This window comes from Spermophilus citellus (assembly GCF_964194105.1).
Source record: "Spermophilus citellus genome assembly, chromosome: 1".
Lineage (NCBI taxonomy): Eukaryota > Metazoa > Chordata > Mammalia > Rodentia > Sciuridae > Spermophilus > Spermophilus citellus.
The window spans coordinates 93,000,068-93,011,031 of NC_138182.1; the positions used below are offsets into that span (position 1 = coordinate 93,000,068).

The following is a 10,964-nucleotide window of genomic DNA, read 5'->3' on the forward strand; positions in this document are numbered from 1 at the left end:
CTCTGAAATAAGGAATCATATCAGAAAACCAAGGGTGACCTTCCTCTGCAGAGAAACCAATTGCAAAATACAAGAAAACATGGTGTATATGAATATATAAAGTAATTGCATTAATTCTGGTTTTTTTGCACTTTATCTTTTTATCTTCCCAGACAACCAGAATTTCCAGCAAGTGGCCAATCCATCATGGTAACTGAATTTCTCCTCCTGGGCTCTCCTGATGGCTAGGATCTGAGTTTCCTCTATTTCACAGTATCCCCAATGATCTACCTGGGTACCTTGTTAGGAAACCTTCTCATCATCACTGTCACCACTGCTGACCAGAACCTGCACACATGCACACACCCATGTACTTCTTCCTCAGGAAGCTGTCCATGTTGGACAGGTGCTACATTTCCATCACTGTCCCCAATGCCTGTGTCAACTCTATCACATGTAACAGGACCATTTCAGTGGCTGGCTGTGCAACACAAATTTTCCTGGTCATTTTCTGTGCATTTGTTGAACTTCTGTTTCTCACCATCATGGCCTGGGACCACTATGTGGCCATCTGCCAGCCCCTCCAGTACCCACTCATCATGAATCCTCAAATTTGCGTCCGAATGACCCTGGCTTCCCTGCTCAGTGGTCTGATGTATGCAGGTGTGTACACTGGGAACACATTCCAGCTGTCCTTCTGCCAGTCAAACGTGGTCCACCAGTTCTTCTGTGATGTCCCCTCTCTGCTGAGGCTCTCCTTCTCTGACACCACAAGCAGCATGGTCCTTTTTTAATCTCTGCTGTGGCAATTGCTGGTGGTTGCTTCACTTTAATTGCCATGTCACATTTTCACATATTTTCTGCTGCGCTGAAATTTCCCACCAGAGCCCCAGGGAAGGCCTTCTCCACCTGCACCCCTCACATCCTTGTGGTGTCCGTCTTCCTCAGTTCCATCACAGGTGTGTACCTGAGGTCCTTAGCAACCTCTGACACCCTCCAGGACATGGTTCTCTCTGCCTTTTACACCATGGTTCCTCCCTTCCTGAATCCTCTCATCTACAGTCTCAGGAACCATCAGGTAAAAGACGCTGTGAGGAGAGTATTGGGAAGACAGTTGTTCTCCGGGAAATGATGCATTTCAGCATTATCCTAATTTCACTGTTCGAGGTTCTTAATCAGAGATCATGCTCTTCATAGCTGGGGTTTAGAAGTCATACTGCTTACTCTAAGGTCACCTTATTGGGTCCTGGGTACTTCAACTTATAAAATAATTTTTGTTTTAATTTATGCCATCATTTCTATTTATTCTTCATAAAATATATAATGTTAGCAAATGCATCTTTAATGAATGAGTACAATTCAATTTGTGTGGTATAATCATTTGAGAATATATCTGTTTATGATTCATCAAATAGTTTGTCATACTTCTATCAAGTAATGTCACAGATGCAAGTCTTACAAATTAATCATGAGAACAATCTGAAATCATTTGATCATATTTCATGATCTCATTTAGTGATGTGTGAAATAAATATGGAAGGTCTCTGGTACACAATTGTGTCAATTTAAATACATTGAAAATACTCAAAAATCAAATCCAAAAGAAGTTACAACTAAAGTGTAAAGGAAATGATAGTAACATTTCTCTCCTTCTGGAGCATAGAACAAGAGGAAAGTCCTTGTCCATGAAGTAAACAGAGGGCTATGTTTACCAACCCCTTTATCCTGACAGTCAAATCCATCCCCTGGGGAAGCCACATTGCCTTCCTGGGCCATGTTGGCTGCCAGTCTGTTTTATGTCCATGATTGAACCAGAGATGGGGACCAAACCTTGGGTCTAGGTTGCAGGTGAGCATTTGGATGATTGCCTCTATGATGTAACTTAATTCTGTAATGTTTAAGACTCTGCCATGTCTGATAAAAATGAAATGACAGGGGCTGGGGATGTGGCTCAAGCGGTAGCACGCTCGCCTGGCATGCGTGAGGCCCGGGTTCGATCCTCAGCACCACATACCAGCAAAGATGTTGTGTCTGCCGAGAACTAAAAAATAAATATTAAAAATTCTCTCTCTCTCTCACACTCTCTGTCCTCTCTCACTCTCTCTTTAAAAAAAAATGAAATGACAGACACTAATTATCTGACCTAAATGTCTCCCCTGTCAAAGTCAACTTTCTATAAGTACGTAATGTAGGCCTGTATCTGTGCATATACTCTAATGCCTTTGTGCAGTCTTTCATCCTGTCACACAGCTTATTTCTTTTGAAATATTTTAGTGGCCTAACTGGTATGTGTTTTGTTAGTTGTTAATTGCAACTGACATATACTCACTGTCAAAGTATCTAGAAATTTTAATATAAAAATATAGAAACAAAAGAGTTCATATATATTACAGGCAACGCATCAAACTCCAAATTCTGAGAACAGTTTTTTTTTCAGCAGTTCACTAATAAGAAAAAGAGGGAAAAAATATAAATATATGTATTACCTAGGAAAATACAAAAGTCTAAATATATATGATTAATGAATAACAGCATCTCTTAAAGTTTGCAGACAAGGGAATACTTGTAGTAGGAACCCATGAGCACCCAGACAATCAGCAGGAAGCCTTGATCTGCTGTCACATGATCCAACCAGAACACAGATTCCATTCCCATTGTCCATGATGACTTGTTCTCCCTGATCCAATGATCCCTGCTAGAGCAGAAGGCCCTTCAGAGCACCACAGATGAATTCTGCAACCTCCACCTTTATATTTTCATTTCCTCTACAACTATAACCTACTGAATATTAATGAGTGTCATTCAAAGACTTACATGAGTTGAGGTGACAAGCAAATTAAGTTTAACTTTAATGTATAAATTTAGAAAAAAATAAATAGCATACACCAGTCCTATTGAGAGACATCCATCTTGGTGAAAGTCGTTGGGTGTTTAACTTGTGTTTTAAGATGTTTTATACCAAAAAAAGCTGATTGCAAACAAGATGCAAATAACAAAATATTGGTACAAAGACTATATGGAATCCCATATCTGATGTTAAAATATGCAAAGCCCTGAAGATAAGTTCCTGGGGAGAAAAAAAAAGAGGTCAGAAGATAAAAATAGATAATAACAGCAGCTAATTGTTAAGATATTTCTTTCACATTTAAAATAAGGGATTGTTTTAATCTATTTTCAATGATTCTTCTCTGGGATTACCAAATTATTCAGAATACATTAAAGAAGATGAAAATATGAAATATTATTTTGTGCTGATATTCAGTCTAATGTTCTGAAAACAGGCCATGTCATGAAACATGAATTCCAATTTCAGTATCTGCACATCATATTTCAACCTATTTATGTGAATTTTAACTGAATAAAACATTTGTGTGTACATATCTAAATCTGTATCAGAGTTGTCTCAGGTATATTAAGCAGCTTATACCTTATTGCTTCATTTAATAACTAGGTTAAATCTGATATTAAAATAATCAATGTTAATGAAAAGATTTTCACTTTTAAATTAATTTTTTAAAAAATCATTTCTCTCTCATATACATGGTCTTTAAATCAAAAACAAAAACCTAGCATTTATCACTGCACCTCCTTTAAAATTCTTTTAGTTCACTGCCAACAGCCTTGCATCACTATGCATTAAATAAAGATGGGTGCTTACTGATTCATTATCAATTTACTACTTCTTTTTTATTTAAAGAGAGAGAGAGAATGAGAGAGAGAGAGAAAAAAATTTTAATATTTATATTTAGTTTTTGGTGGACACAACATCTTTATTTTATTTTTATGTGGTGCTGAGGATCGAGCCCAGCGCCCCACATATGCCATGTGAGTGCGCTACCCCTTGAGCCACATCCTCATCCCAATTTACTACGTCTTAACAAACATGCTGTCTTACTTCACAAATCAGCAGGTAATCACATGTGATCATGTTATTTATTAAATTATCTGCATCAAGAGACAATACCACCTTTACAGACATTGATTTGAAAAAAGTTACTAAGCATGTGATTTAGTGGAGCCTACCATTAAATGATTTAAAATAGAATGATAAGTAATGTCATTGTGACTTGGTGAAATTGGCCATGTGAAGGCTCAGACTGGGGATGACAGAGGCACAGGTACTGAGTTTGGACTCTTGGGTGCAAGGGGCAAGTCTCAGCAGCATGGCTTGATGAGCCAGTTCCTAGGAACAGACTGACAGCTGATGAGCTCACAATGGGCCCGGACTTACTGGATCTAATGAGTTTCCAGAGAAAATGCTCAAGTTACTCTGGTTTTTTGATGCAGCTTTTTTTCTTTCTTTCTTTATTTATTTATTTTAGTTGTCGTTGCACACAATACCTTTATTTATATGTGGCGCTAAGGATCAAACCCAGAGCTTTGCTCATGCTAGTTGAGCGCTCTACCACTGAGACTCAGACCTAGTCCCTTGATTCTGCTTTCTGATTAAGAACTTACAGGACCCCACAGTTTGTTAGTGCATCTGGTGACGCAAAGCTGGAGTGTAGAATATACCCAGGGATGGAAGGGACCAGTTCAGATGTGCACCGGTGTTCGCTGAATCATCTGTGCAGGTCAATATTTACATAAAGGTCAATACAAAGTTTTAGATGTTCTTCTAATTTTTGTAATTTTATGGATGCAAACATAGTTGCTCAACATTTCAAAAAAAAGAGATACACACCAACAGCAGAGAAGTAGAATCATCTCCACCTGGTCCAGCAGCCAATCATGCTCGTGTCAAAGACAGAAAGGTTCTTTTCTAATGTACCAAACAAAGTTGATTTCCTATGAGGAAAATTGCTCCTGCTTTTTTTGAAGATACTGGTCCCAATGCAATGGCATGAAAGGCCACAGACTTCTGTAGGACATAAGATTCTCAGTAAGACAGGATGTTCTTCCATCTTAGGAATCCTGCATCATGTCCAGATTTGCTCTATCAAACTAACATGTGTCCAGCTCAGTCTACTCATCAGGGTAAACATTTTATGGTGTTTGGGGCATCAGTAGCACTTTCTTCCAATTTAGCAAGCCTTATTTAAACTTGAAATTGTATAGGATCTAGGATAAAAGATGGGGTGCAGAATTTCCTTTCAGAAGTCAAATTGTTGATTTTTAAGATGGAAGTGAGCTTTTCTCTTACCTTAGTCACATCTCTTATGATGGAAGTGGAAAATGCCAGGACAGTATCAGTCCTGGATATTTTATGGATTGATGTGAATCTAAGAAGCAATCACTGGGAACTACCCATGCCTGGTCTAGGAGCAGGAAGTAACATTTGCTCAGTGGCTGGGACAACATACCAGTCCCTGTGGAAATGGAAGTAATTTATTTTTGGTAAAAATACCGCTTTAGAATTGTCTAATAGCACAGTGTGAGCCTCACTTTTCAAAGCTGGTATTTAGAAGAGAGACTTCAAGTAGAAAGATCAGAAAACTGAAATAAAAATAAGCATAAAACCCCAATTAATGAGTTCACTTGAGGTTCCTAGATGGAAGATTTGAATTTTGTACACTGACATCCACAGTCCTTCCCTAAGTTCCAATTCTGTGAAAATCTGGAGAAGTGGCTAAAGTCTACAAAAGGCCCACATGTTACTTAAGCAGTCACACTCCATTCTGGCTTTTACTTACTTGGCCTTACAGAATTGTCGTTACTTCCACCTGGGGTATTTTCACCTAAAATGCTGTTTCATGTTTGAATGGAGTCAGGAAAATAAATACATCGCCACCAAATCTTAGTAAGAAGTGGATTTTAGTGGTACTCAAAGAGAAATAAGGACAAGCACAACATTGGCTTGACAGTTTTAGGCAAATCCTGAGTCAAATCAAACCACATGTGTCTTTTTCATGGAGAAAGTAGGAACATTAAGAACAAGATGACAAGAGTGACAGGAAAGAAGAGCTCCAATTGGTAAAAACACCTTGATCCATCCAAAGTATTAAATAGGAGGGCAGCAAAGCAAAGAGCTTACCCATGAGAAAGAGTACTCAGCCAAGGAACCAGGATCAGCAACTACACTTGGGGAGGGGGCCTGCCTGGTGTCCCAAGACCCTGGGAAGGCTTCCCTCTGCATGACAGTGAACACTGGCTCTGCAATGTCCTTTACAGAGTCCAGATTGAGTTTTCCTGCTTGAGCAGCCTGTAGTCTTTTCCAGGATGACTGCTTAGGTTTAAGTCTGAAGGAGGAGTCCACAGGGCACACTGTCAGGATCTCACTGACACGCTAGCTAACCACAATTGATGAAGGCCCTTTTCAAATGGACCCAAAGTCCACATTTCTCTGCAGCCTCTTCTAAAACTGTAGTCTCTTACCTGTGGGGAACATTTGTCATTGTCAAGAGGTTTAAAACCATCATATCTGAGCTCCTGACTGTCTAACAGCCATTCACTTGGTTTGATTCTCTTCTTTTTGGTGCTAACTATGAGCAAGCAAAAAAAAGAATGAGTGCCATCTTGAACAGTGATGTGGGAGTCTCCCTGGGAGGTTCTCCTGTTCCACTTTCTATGTCACTTCAGGAAACCAATGGCCAAGCTCACGGCCACAGCAGGAAAATCACCAACCACCCTCATGTCTCCATGCACCTGGGCGGCAGACTCACGAGGAAGCAGGAGGCTGTGTCAACGAGCACTCCTTCACTCATACGCTGCACCCAACACACCCTGACCTCAGAAACACTGCCCTGTCTTGGGTTGGCTCCTGCTGTCCTTGGGTCAGTATCCGCCCATCAGTACCAACTCACAATCATGAGCCCTGACTGAGGGAACAAGTCTCCATGGAACCATGAAACCCCAGAGTCCCAGCTTCCCAGCACATTCCTCACCTGAGCCAAAATGCAAACTTTAACCCCCATGAATCTTAGGCTGGGTTCTGCTGAGAAAGGCCATTGCTGCCCTAACAATGGTGTACAGAAACTGTTAGGTGTTGGCAGCCATCTGGGAAAGACCTATATTCTTCTACCAGGGTGACTGTGCACCAAGGAAAATAAAATAATGAGATCTTTTTGGGCTCTCTGACATGGGAAGTTGTTTTTTCCCAGTATAATTTAGTACAGGCTACTGGAAGCAAACTTCTTTCACCTAGTAAGACCAGAAACACACCCTCAGTGTCCTATTCAAGTACATATCGACATTTCAGCCTTACATCATGATTTTTAGTAGAGACTTTGACAACGTGAACCATTTCCAGAACTAGCAATGGGTCGATTATGCAATACTGATTGGACAAAGCAAGCAAGAAACAGGAACTGCTCTTGGCTGGAAGGCAATAATTTGTGTTCCAGAAACCGAATAAAAACAATAATAGCTTAGGGGTCTCACATATCAGGAAAACAGCTGGGATATCATTGTCTGGGCCATGAGATTTGCCCTCTTATTTGAAGTATAAGTCATTCTGAATGGTCTCTTCTACAACTGAAAAGAGTCATGCTGGGTAGAGAACTGCTCTGAATTTTCAAGACATCCTACAAGTTGCATATAGTGTCGGTATGTGTTAGGCAGAACGCCATGTTAATGTGATCCCTCTGTCAAATGTGTGATGATCAAAGCTGAGAAACCTCCTTAGACCTTAGCCTTCCTGTGGCTGGGCATGTCATCCTCCTCTTCTCCAGTCCTTCTGAGACCTCGCCCCACCTGCTCTCTCCAGTAGCTTCCCACTGCCCTATGTACAGCAGGGCCAGTGCCCAGTCCCATCCTCTCACTGGCTATGGCAGGGCCAGTGCCCAGTCCCATCCTCTCACTGGCTGGGTGGCCACCCTGACACTTCTTTCAGTCCTCCTTTCCCAGGCCTCCATGTTTTTAGTGACACCACCCCATTCTCTTCTTCCCTCAGATCTGCTTTTCAACTTGCACAAATGAGTTTGAGTGTGTGGTGTCTGCTTTCTGGGTCCACTTTATCCCACACAATGACCTCCCTTCCACCAGTCTGTGTCCAGCTTCAAGCAACAGCATATCACCATTTTTCACCCTGAATAAAATTCTTTGTGACCATATTCCACATGTTTCTCCATTCATCCACTCAGGGGTATCCAGATGGAGGCCATGCTTCAGCTGCAAGGATTAGACCATCTTGAAACCCTTATTGAGATGTTTCTTGCTAGCCTTTCTCATAGTCAGACTGAATAATGTAAGTAAAACACTGTAATAAAAAGTTCATTAAAAAGTTGCCTTGGCATTTTAAGTTTTTCTAATTCGTTTTCATTATTGTTAACACATAACAATTTTGCCATTAATGAGATTCATTGTGAAAATAAATAGTCTGGTAAATATGAGGCTTACCTACAGTAGGACCCTTCTACAGCTTTCATGTCCTATGTAAATGCAGAAGCAGGAATAAAATAACAGCCGACTTGGATATTGTGAAAAAGAGAACATGCTGTTTTCTCAATCTCTTATTGAAATTTTTAGGTATGAATATATCCCTAAAGTCTATGTTAGGCAGAAACCAAAAAGATTAAAAATCATAGGCTAGATTCAGGAATGTCGGCCATAGCTAAGCTTTCCTGAAGTCCTGTTGAAACTGAGGTGTGTTGTCATATGAAGGCATGTTGGGACTGCAGGATTTGATAGTCACTGTTTGTTAATTAAGTTTTATTAAGAGGGATGGGAAGGAACACTTTGTCTTAAGGTTTTGTTAAGGTTGGGGGAATGTGTTTGCTGCCTGAGCCTGTCCGAGAGCACACATCTCGGAAAGGGCCTGAAGACACACATGGCCTGAAATCAAATTGCTTCAATAAGGTAAAATTAATCAGGAAATGTTAATGATCATGTATGGAATAGATATACAAGGAAGTACCTTTCTTCTAAAGGGATAGTGTGAACACTCTGGGTTTGCTTTGATTCTCGCACAGAAGAACATGCACACTTACTAGTGTTTCCAGTAGTGAAAATAATGTCTGCATATATTTCTTCATTAATCAGTCATAACTTTTGTGGTTAACTTGAATGTGCTAACACATAGATATTTTTCTTCTTTAGACAGACATGTGTTTTAATTTTCTTTTATTTACCAGACACAAATTTTAAGCAATCAAGGAATTAAATCTGTCAATTAATTCATTCTGGTGTTTATTTTGTTAAGCTAACCAAGTTAACATCACATAATACATATTCTGCATCACTGTCATTTTATAATTAATGATGAGCATGTGTAACCTGAATTCAAATGACTTAGAATTGGTTTACCTAGAAAATTTGAAGAAAAGCAGAAGACCTTTCCCTGAATATTCCCAAACCTGCATCAACCAAGGCCCTTCTAACCCACTGACAGGCCTGAGGAGCTGCCCCTCCCCATGGGAACGCACACCCTGATGGTCAATACAAGGGGGCGTAAGCACTTGGCATTGGCCTAGACATTCTTTTGTTTTTCTTTTAAAGTACTATTCTTTTTATTTATTTTTGTTTGTTTGTTTTTAGTTTTATTGATTTTATTTTTTAAATATACAAAAGTGGAATGCATTACAATTCTTATTACACTTATAGGGTACAATTTTTCATATCTCTGTATATAGAGTACATTCACACCAATTCATGCCTTTATACATTACTTTCTTTTTATTTTTGTATTAACATTTTAATACACATATATTCCACAATTTTTTGTATCTATGTTTATATATAAAGAATGTTGCCACCCAATTTGAGTCTTCATGCATGTACTTTGGATAATGATGTCCATCACATTCCACCGCTCTTGCTAATCCCCTGCCCACTACCTTTTCCTCCCATCCATCTTCCCTATCTAGAGTGAATCTATTCCTCCCATGCTCTCTCTTCCTACCCCACTATATCAGAGAAAATATTCGGCATGTTTTGGGGGGGATTGGCTAACTTCACTTAGAATTATCTTCTCCAACGCCATCAATTTACCTGCAAATGTATTATTTTCTTCAATGCTGAGTAAAATTCCACTGTGTATATATGCCAAATGTTTTATCCATTCCTCCACTGAAGGGCATCTAGGTTGGCACAGCTTAGCTCTTATGAATAGTGCTGCTATAAACATCAATGGGCTCAACCAGAAAATTTCTAGAACTAGTAAATGAATTCAGAAACGTAGCAGGATATAAAATCAACACCCACAAATCAAAGCCATTTCTGGATATCAATGACAAATCCTCTGAGAAGAAAATGAGGAAAACTACCCCATTCACAATAAACTAAAAAAAAAGAAAATAGTTGACTCAACATGGCTGCAGGTGGGAAGGCAGCGTTTTCAGTACCTTCTCAGCCACGTGGACAGAGAGACACATCAGAACGTTCGGATTCTCCCTGCTGAGAAACTCCCAGCAAAATTCTGCTGAAGTGAGATCTAGGCTTGGAATTTGGGATTATTGGAGGTGACAGCTTGCCCCAGATGGGTGAATCTTGGCCACCCTGCACGGAGGTGCAGGCCACAACTGTCTGGTGACCAGCACAGAAGGAGGCGTTTCAGCACTTCCAGATACCCTGTGTGGCTTACAAACTGTTTGAAGAGGTTGCTAACCACACCTTCATGAAGCAGTGGACCAAGAACTGAAACCGAGTCTGGGTCAGATCAAAGACAGGCTAGACCCACCCCTTCCATCGGACACTCCGGCAAGGAGTCTGGGGCCCGCCATAGCAGAGAGCTGATGTCACCAGAGTTTGGCGGACAGTATCCCTTCCCAGCAGATTTGGCTTCAGCAGGTGTGTGACTCCCATCCCCACCAGATACATACAGCTGATAAACCTCAAAAATCTCGCCCCAGAGCTCCATGGGTCTGAATGTAGGGGCCGAGGGAAGCAAAGGGGACCCCTGACCTCCAACTCCCCCTACCAACAGCAGTGAGAGCCAAGGCCCTCGCTGCCAGCTCCCGGGGATATGGCCACCGAAGGAGTCCAGGCAAATTAAGCTGACGGTTCCCAGATCACCCACTCCACAACCTTGGGTCTGGATGAATGGCAAACAGAGAGAGTGCTCAGTCGTTCAGGAAATAGGGCACTCAGGGGGGCTGCAAGTGTAACTA

The 10,964-nt window shown here is 40.7% G+C and overlaps 1 pseudogene across 1 annotated transcript; it reads left to right on the forward strand.

The window, feature by feature from the left end:
- The first annotated feature begins 261 nt into the window (after window positions 1-261).
- LOC308644578 (olfactory receptor 14C36-like) lies at window positions 262-1,111 on the forward strand (annotated as a pseudogene). The gene has a single exon. The product of its transcript is annotated as an olfactory receptor 14C36-like (transcript).
- Window positions 1,112-10,964: the final 9,853 nt, after the last annotated feature.